The sequence below is a fragment of the Penaeus chinensis genome, chromosome 4 (assembly GCF_019202785.1).
Source record: "Penaeus chinensis breed Huanghai No. 1 chromosome 4, ASM1920278v2, whole genome shotgun sequence".
NCBI classification, from domain to species: domain Eukaryota; kingdom Metazoa; phylum Arthropoda; class Malacostraca; order Decapoda; family Penaeidae; genus Penaeus; species Penaeus chinensis.
The window spans coordinates 30,388,270-30,395,769 of record NC_061822.1 but is presented as its reverse complement, the minus strand read 5'-3'; the positions used below and the strand labels follow the sequence as shown (position 1 = coordinate 30,395,769).

The following is a 7,500-nucleotide window of genomic DNA, read 5'->3' as shown; positions in this document are numbered from 1 at the left end:
ATCCTTTCCCTCCCTCCCCTCCCCAGCCTTTCCCCTCCCCTCCCCCAGCCTTTCCCCTCCCCTCACCCGCCTCTCCCCTCCCCTTCCCCAGCCTTTCCCCTCCCCTCACCCGCCTCTCCCCTCCCCTCACCCGCCTCTCCCTTCCCCTCCCCCAGCCTTTCCCCTCCCCTCACTCGCCTCTCCCCTCCCCTCTTCGCTCAGACCCCAATTTTCTTTTACACTCTGTCATGGCCAAGTGCGTGGCAGGCGTGAAGGAGGGCCACAGGGGGCTTACGCGATGGCCATCTGCATCTCTGGCCAAAGATGTCTTCTGCTCCTCTCCGCGGCCGCTGGTCTTCGCCGCTCCCTTTTTGGCCCTTGGTTCTCTTCCTCTCTCGCTTCCCTCTTTTTATCCTGGGTCTTTCTGCGATATCTGAGTCTCTTTCCTTCTTTCTTTGTCTCTCTCTCTCTTTCTTTGTCTCTCTCTCTCTCTCTCTCTCTCTCTCTCTCTCTCTCTCTCTCTCTCTCTCTCTCTCTCTCTCTCTCTCTCTCTCTCTCTCTCTCTCTCTCTCGTCTTTGGCCTCACCCTTTCCCTCTCCCTTTTTCTGTGTCTATCGATCTATCTCTACTTCTTTATATCATCCCCCTTCCCCTCTCTGTCTCTCTCTTTTTATCGGGCCTCCCTATGTCTCGTCAGCATAGTTTCACGTAACTAGTGGCCTGATATGGACAGTGTTCCCGTGTACTCATATTGTTCAGATACTTGCAGTTGTTCACGTGATATATACAGAATGCATTTATATGAGTATAAAAATATTTGGATTGCAAATAATGGTGATTTTCGGAGTGCTCTTTGAGTGTGGTATATTACACAAACATCACATCAATATACAATTACACATACATTCACACACATACAAGTACTCTCTCTCTCTCTCTCTCTCTCTCTCTCTCTCTCTCTCTCTCTCTCTCTCTCTCTCTCTCACTCTCACTCTCACTCTCACTCTTACTCTCACTCTCTCTCTCTCTCTCTCTCTCTCTCTCTCTCTCTCTCTCTCTCACTCTCACTCTCACTCTCACTCTTACTCTCACTCTCTCTCTCTCTCTCTTTCTCTCTCACATACACACACACACTCTCTCTCTCTCTCTCTCTCTCTCTCTCTCTCTCTCTCTCTCTCTCTCTCTCTCTCTCTCTCTCTCTCTCTCTCTCTTTCACACACACACACACACAGAAATTATACAGAGAAACGCCTTAAAATGTGTAAATGAGAGGGTCTTACCGCTTGACCGATTCGCCAGGGTCCACGTCCGTGCGACATTTACCTGCGAGAGAAAGGATAATGTTAACAAAGTGTAACAGAAAGTCCTTGAATTAGTATTCAAGGACACTCCCAGACGAAGAAGAAAAAAACAACAGCTGGCAACTCACTCCGGATTCTAGGGTACTCCGATTCGTGAAGGATCTTTGTAAACTCCGATCAGCTGACTTCATACTTATATCTACATGTATATTTTGTGTCATTAAATCTTATACACAGTATATTTTATTGTTTATTTGCTGAAATGTCCTGCCTTTAACACCTCTATATTTTCTATTTCTCTCCAAAAATACTTGTGCGAATCGGAATACACCAGATATCTGAGTTGCCAGTTTTTCCTTTTTACAAATGCGTTACTCAGTGTTCGAATACTTGAATTCTTAACCGTGATGTTTCTAAGAAGCAAGGTCGTTAAAACCCGACCGTTAGAAGTACCAAGATAGGAAGATTATTCATACCCTTTAGTAAGGAAAGTTGCAAAAATGAATAAGAAAATGCTGCAACATGAAAAACATTGCAAAAAGAGAGAAAGAAAGAAAAAAATCTTGCGTGTGAGCATGAAAACGAACTTAACTAGTGACCGTAGTTCTGATAAATGGCTAGTTATTTCTTTTTTCCTTTTTTTTTTTATACAACCAACATAACTGCACTGGGAACTGTATACGATTAAGTCTGCGATAAGTCATAATTCGCCGAAATTCAGTTCCAGGGTATACTAAACACACATTAGTTTATAATCAATTTCCAAACACTCGCAGATATCCTAGAATATGAATTTTTAAACAATCATCAAGTCTAATATGGCTGCACAAATGTTCTCACTGCCATTAACCACTTATGACTTATTTCGGCCATGAGGCTAGTAATTACTTATCCTATTAATTGCTTTCAAGTATAATTAAGCTGTGTTCACGCTATTAATCTTAGCTGGACTTATTCTTTCATTCTCACTGTTCATACTATATACGATGCCTATTCAATCACATGTGGCATTGAGAGAATAATAATAATTATTAAAATAACAATAATTATAATGATAACAGTAAAAGTAATGATAATAAAACTGCAATAATGCTGCTTTTGCCGATTGTAATGATGATGATAATAATGATAATAATGATAATAATACTAATACTAATAACAATAATAATAATAATAATAATAATAATCCCATTATGATCATTATTATAATAATAATGATCACAATGGAATCATAATGATTATAACATACTGAAATAAATAAAAGACAACTGTATAGTCCCAGCCTTGGAATGGCTGAAGCCCCTTTAAGAAAGAGAAAACCAATGGACCGATGTAAGAAAAACAATCAGTAATTAAGTGAAGATTGGAAGAAATTCTAAGAAAGCATATATTGTTCTGAAGGTCGGCGAGAGATTTTTACAGACACGTAAGGATCGATGTCGTGTCAAGAAATTATGACGTTATTTTATTATTATTATTACTATTATTATTATTATCATTATTATTATCATTATTATTATTATCATCATCATCATCATCATCATCATCATTAGTATTATTTCTATTATCATTATCATTATCATTATTATTATTATTATTATTATTATTATTATTATTATTATTATTGTTATTATTATTATTATTATCGTTATCATTTGTATATCGTTTATTTTATTTCTTTTTTATTTTCTTTATTTTTTTATGTTTAGTTTGTTGTTTTTATTTATTTAATTATTCATTCATTCATTTTTGTTCTGAGGTCGTACCTTTGTTAGATTTTGCATTGATTGCTTGGTCGTCAATTTGCAAGAAAAAAAAAAAAGTGACCGTGGTAAGGATAAAGAAAAATAAATTTATAAACTTAATGATAATGATGATAATAATAATAACCATAATAATAATGATAATGATAATATTATAATGATTATAATAAAAATAATAATAACAATAAGAAAGAAAGAAATAGATTGAAAACAGGAACAAGAACAAAAGCAGAAACAAAATAGAACAAACAAACACGAACAATAACAAAAGTAAGTACAAAAACAAAGAGAACAAGAACAAGAAGACCAAAAGCAAAAACAAGAACAAGAACAAAGAACAACAAGTTTAAAAGCAAGAACAAGAATCGACCCCATCCTGACCTGCATCCCCGCATCCCAACGACCTAACGACCGGGCGGGCCAAGAAGTGCCGTTGGCTCTCGGCGAAGAACAAGGCACTGACCAAACTTCCTTGCGTCGAGGTGCCAATGACCACTGTGTGACGTGATTGGGTGTGTGCCAGCGATAAGTCCGGCTGGATGAGCTGGGGAGATGGAGCGGAAATGCGGACTTCACGGCGATGGGCGGCCTTATGGGAAACGAGGCTGAGTTTGCGTGTGCTTGAAGGTGCTTGCGTGGCGCGTGTGGGCATTGCGGAGGAGAAGTGTGGCGGTTGAGTGGTGTTGGCTGTTATGCTGTGTTGTGATGTGTTTTGTTGTGTTGTGTTGTGCTGTTATGCTGTGTTGTGATGTGTTTTGTTGTGATGTGTTGTGCTGTTATGCTGTGTTGTGATGTGTTTTGTTGTGTTGTGCTGTTATGCTGTGTTGTGATGTGTTTTGTTGTGATGTGTTGTGCTGTTATGCTGTGTTGTGATGTGTTTTGTTGTGTTGTGTTGTGCTGTTATGCTGTGTTGTGATGTGTTTTGTTGTGATGTGTTGTGCTGTTATGCTGTGTTGTGATGTGGTTTGTTGTGTTGTGCTGTTATGCTGTGTTGTGATGTGTTTTGTTGTGATGTGTTGTGCTGTTATGCTGTGTTGTGATGTGTGCTGTTATGCTGTGTTGTGATGTGTGCTGTTATGCTGTGTTGTGATGTGTGCTGTTATGCTGTGTTTTGTTTTGATGTGTTGTGCTGTTATGCTGTGTTGTGATGTGTTTTGTTTTGTTGTGTTGTGCTGTTATGCTGTGTTGTGATGTGTTTTGTTGTGATGTGTTGCGCTGTTATGCTGTGTTGTGATGTGTGCTGTTATGCTGTGTTGTGATGTGTGCTGTTATGCTGTGTTTTGTTTTGATGTGTTGTGCTTTTATGCTGTATTGTGATGTGTTTTGTTGTGTTGTGTTGTGCTTTTATGCTGTGTTGTGATGTGTTTTGTTGTGATGTGTTGTGCTGTTATGCTATGTTGTGATGTGTGCTGTTATGCTGTGTTTTGTTTTGATGTGTTGTGCTGTTATGCTGTGTTGTGATGTGTTTTGTTGTGTTGTGTTGTGCTGTTATGCTGTGTTGTGATGTGTTTTGTTGTGATGTGTGCTGTTATGCTGTGTTGTGATGTGTGTTGTTATGCTGTGTTGTGATGTTAGCTGTTATGCTGTGTTTTGTTTTGATGTGTTGTGCTGTTATGCTGTGTTGTGATGTGTGCTGTTATGCTGTGTTTTGTTGTGATGTGTTGTGCTGTTATGCTATGTTGTGATGTGTGCTGTTATGCTGTGTTTTGCTGTGATGTGTTGTGCTTTTGTGTTGTGTTTTGTTGTGATGTGTTGCGTTGTGCTGTTATGTTTTGTTGTGTTACGTTTTGTTGTGATGTGTTGTGCTGTTATGTTGTGTTGTGTTACGTTTTGTTGTGATGTGTTGTGCTGTTACATTGTGTTGTGTTACGTTTTGTCGTGATGTGTTGTGTTGTTATGTTGTGCTGTGTTACGTTTTGTTGTGATGTGTGTCGTGCTGTGTTGTGTTTTGTTGTGTTGTGGTGTGTTGTGTTTTGTTGTATTGTGCTGTGTTAAGTTATGTCGTGATGTTTGTCGTGCTGTGTTGTGTTTTGTTGTGCTGTGCTTTGTTGTGTTGTATTGTGCTGTTTTACGTTTTGATCTGATGTGTTGTGCTATTATGTTGTGTTGTGTTACGTTTTGTTGTGTTGTGGTGTGTTGTGTTTTGTTGTATTGTGCTGTGTTAAGTTTTGTTGTGTTGTGTTGTGTTGTGCTGTGTTACGTTTTGTTGTGATGTGTTGTGCTGTTATGTTGTGTTACGTTTTGTTGTGATGTGTTGTTCTATTATGTTGTGTTGTGTTACATTTTGTTGTGATGTGTTGTGCTGTGCTGTGTTTTGTTGTGTTGTGCTGTGTTACATTTTGTTGTAATGTGTTGTTATATTATGTTGTGTTGTGTTACGTTTTGTTGTGATGTGTGTCGAGCTGTGTTTTGTTTGATGTGTTATGATGTGTCTGTCGTGCAATGTTGTGTTTTGTTGTACTGTGCTGTTATATTGTGGTGTGTTGCGTTTTGCTGTGTTGTGTTGTGCTGCGTCGAGTCGTGATGTGCGTGTCCGTAAGCTTGTATATCCACCTGTGTATGAGTATTTCATGTTTTCTACCCTTGGAAAAGGACGAGCGAGGAAAGAGTTGGACATGCAGGCGCGCCTTAAAACAAATGGTATACGTAAAACAGAAGAGGACGAAACGGGGGTAGTTTTGCATGTTAAAATTCTTTCTCATGGTAAACCCTTTTTGGAAACACCATTTATTTGATTGGTCAGCTCGCTTTGCAACCGTCATGTGCCATGTATGATACATACAGGCTTCGAAATGGTGATGTATATAAATTTTGAACCTGGGGATATACTCTTTGTACTTAGTATTGAAGCAGGTGATAAACTCTTTGATCTGGGTGACACATATTAGCACTGGAGCAGGTGATACACTATTTGAACTGGGTGATACATATTAGCATTGGAGAAGGTGATACACTATTTGAACTGGGTGAGACATATTAGCATTGAAGCAAGTGATACACTATTTGAACTGAGTGACACATATAAGCATTGAAACAGGTGATACACTTTGAACTTGGTAATACATATAAGCATTGAACTAGGGGATACATTCTTCGAACTGGGTGACACACACTTAGAACTGTATGAACCCGGCGAGTCGGACAACTTTAATATTAACACACTCCCTCATCAAATACAGCATTATAACCATAAATCCTACTAATATCTATCTTTCCAAACACTGATCATACACTGAGCCATCTAATCCCGGTGTCAACAAACAGTCAAAACACAGAAGCAAGTGACTCATCCTACTCAAAGCCAAGCGACAATCCGCCTAAAGTGACTCACCGACTCACCAACTCGGTCCAAATCGGTCGCTAAGTGTACTAACACAGCGTAGTCGTCGCATAAAGGAAAATAATACCAGTCGCGTTGGGACTAAACACGCGAGGATTTTTTTTTTTTTTTTTTTTTTTTTTGTCGCTGAGAATTCGTGTGGTTCTGTCATTTGTTTTTTGTTTTTTTGTTTTTGTGTGTGTGTGTGTTTTTATTTCATTAAGAATTTGTACGTTTCCTTTCTTGTGCTTTTTGGTTATTGGTTATGTGTTTTATATTATTAAAGTTATCCCTATTGTTGTTATTGTTGTTTGTTGTTTCATTGTAACGAATATTATTGTCATTCCCACTATCATTATCCTAATCATCATCACCATCACCATTACCATCATCACCATCACCATCACAATCATCATCATCATCATCATCATCACCATCAACATCACCATCATCATTATTATTCATTGAATTATTTATCGCATCCACATTGTGTGAATGCTCATGTTCGTGCCATGTACGTACATGCGTGTGTGTGTTTTATAAGCGTATCATTGGACTGAAGGAGGTGGTTGTACCCTTATAAGTTATGCATTTCACTAGTAACCATCCGAGTACTGACTCTGGTGTACATGCATTAACATCCATTTAATATTCATAAGTTAAACAAAAAAAAAAAAGAGAGATTTCATTCCCGCTTTAAAGTCACTTGCTCGGGAATGTTCAGGGGCGTCACACAGCCTACGGAACTGAGATCCGCTCGGCTTTGAGTAAAGGTCATAGGTCAGGGAGGTCTGAGGTCAGAGGTCAGCGTGTTCGGCTGGACAGGGGAGGGAGGAGTTGTTTCAGGGGTCAGGAAGTACAACAGCTTGAGAGGGTGGTTTCAGTCTGGGACCAGAGTTCAGCAGAACAGTAGGAGGGGGGGGGGGGGGGGGGAGAGGTGATGCCAGGAGTCAGAAAGTCCAACCGGACAGGGAAATGGGGAGTGCCAAGAGTGCCAGTAGGACAGGGGGAGAGGAGGTGGTACCAGGGATCAGAGAGTCCAGCAGAATAAGGGAAGGGAAAATTCCATTGCGCCAGCAGGGCAGGGGGAGGACAGGGGGAAGTAATGCCAGGAGTCAGAGAGTCCAACAGGGGGAGT

General features: G+C 39.6%; 1 protein-coding gene across 5 annotated transcripts in view; it reads right to left on the bottom strand.

Moving 5' to 3' along the window:
• LOC125025035 (probable G-protein coupled receptor 21) overlaps positions 1-7,500 on the bottom strand; it is a 108,360-nt gene that overhangs the window by 44,463 nt on the left and 56,397 nt on the right. For 3 of the 5 annotated variants that reach the window (XM_047612899.1, XM_047612898.1, XM_047612901.1), the window contains exon 2: positions 1,260-1,302. The exons of the other annotated variants lie outside the window; for them this stretch is intronic. The gene's annotated coding sequence lies outside the window, so the exon portion shown is untranslated. The remainder of the gene's footprint in view (positions 1-1,259; positions 1,303-7,500) is intronic. 5 annotated transcript variants of the gene reach the window in all.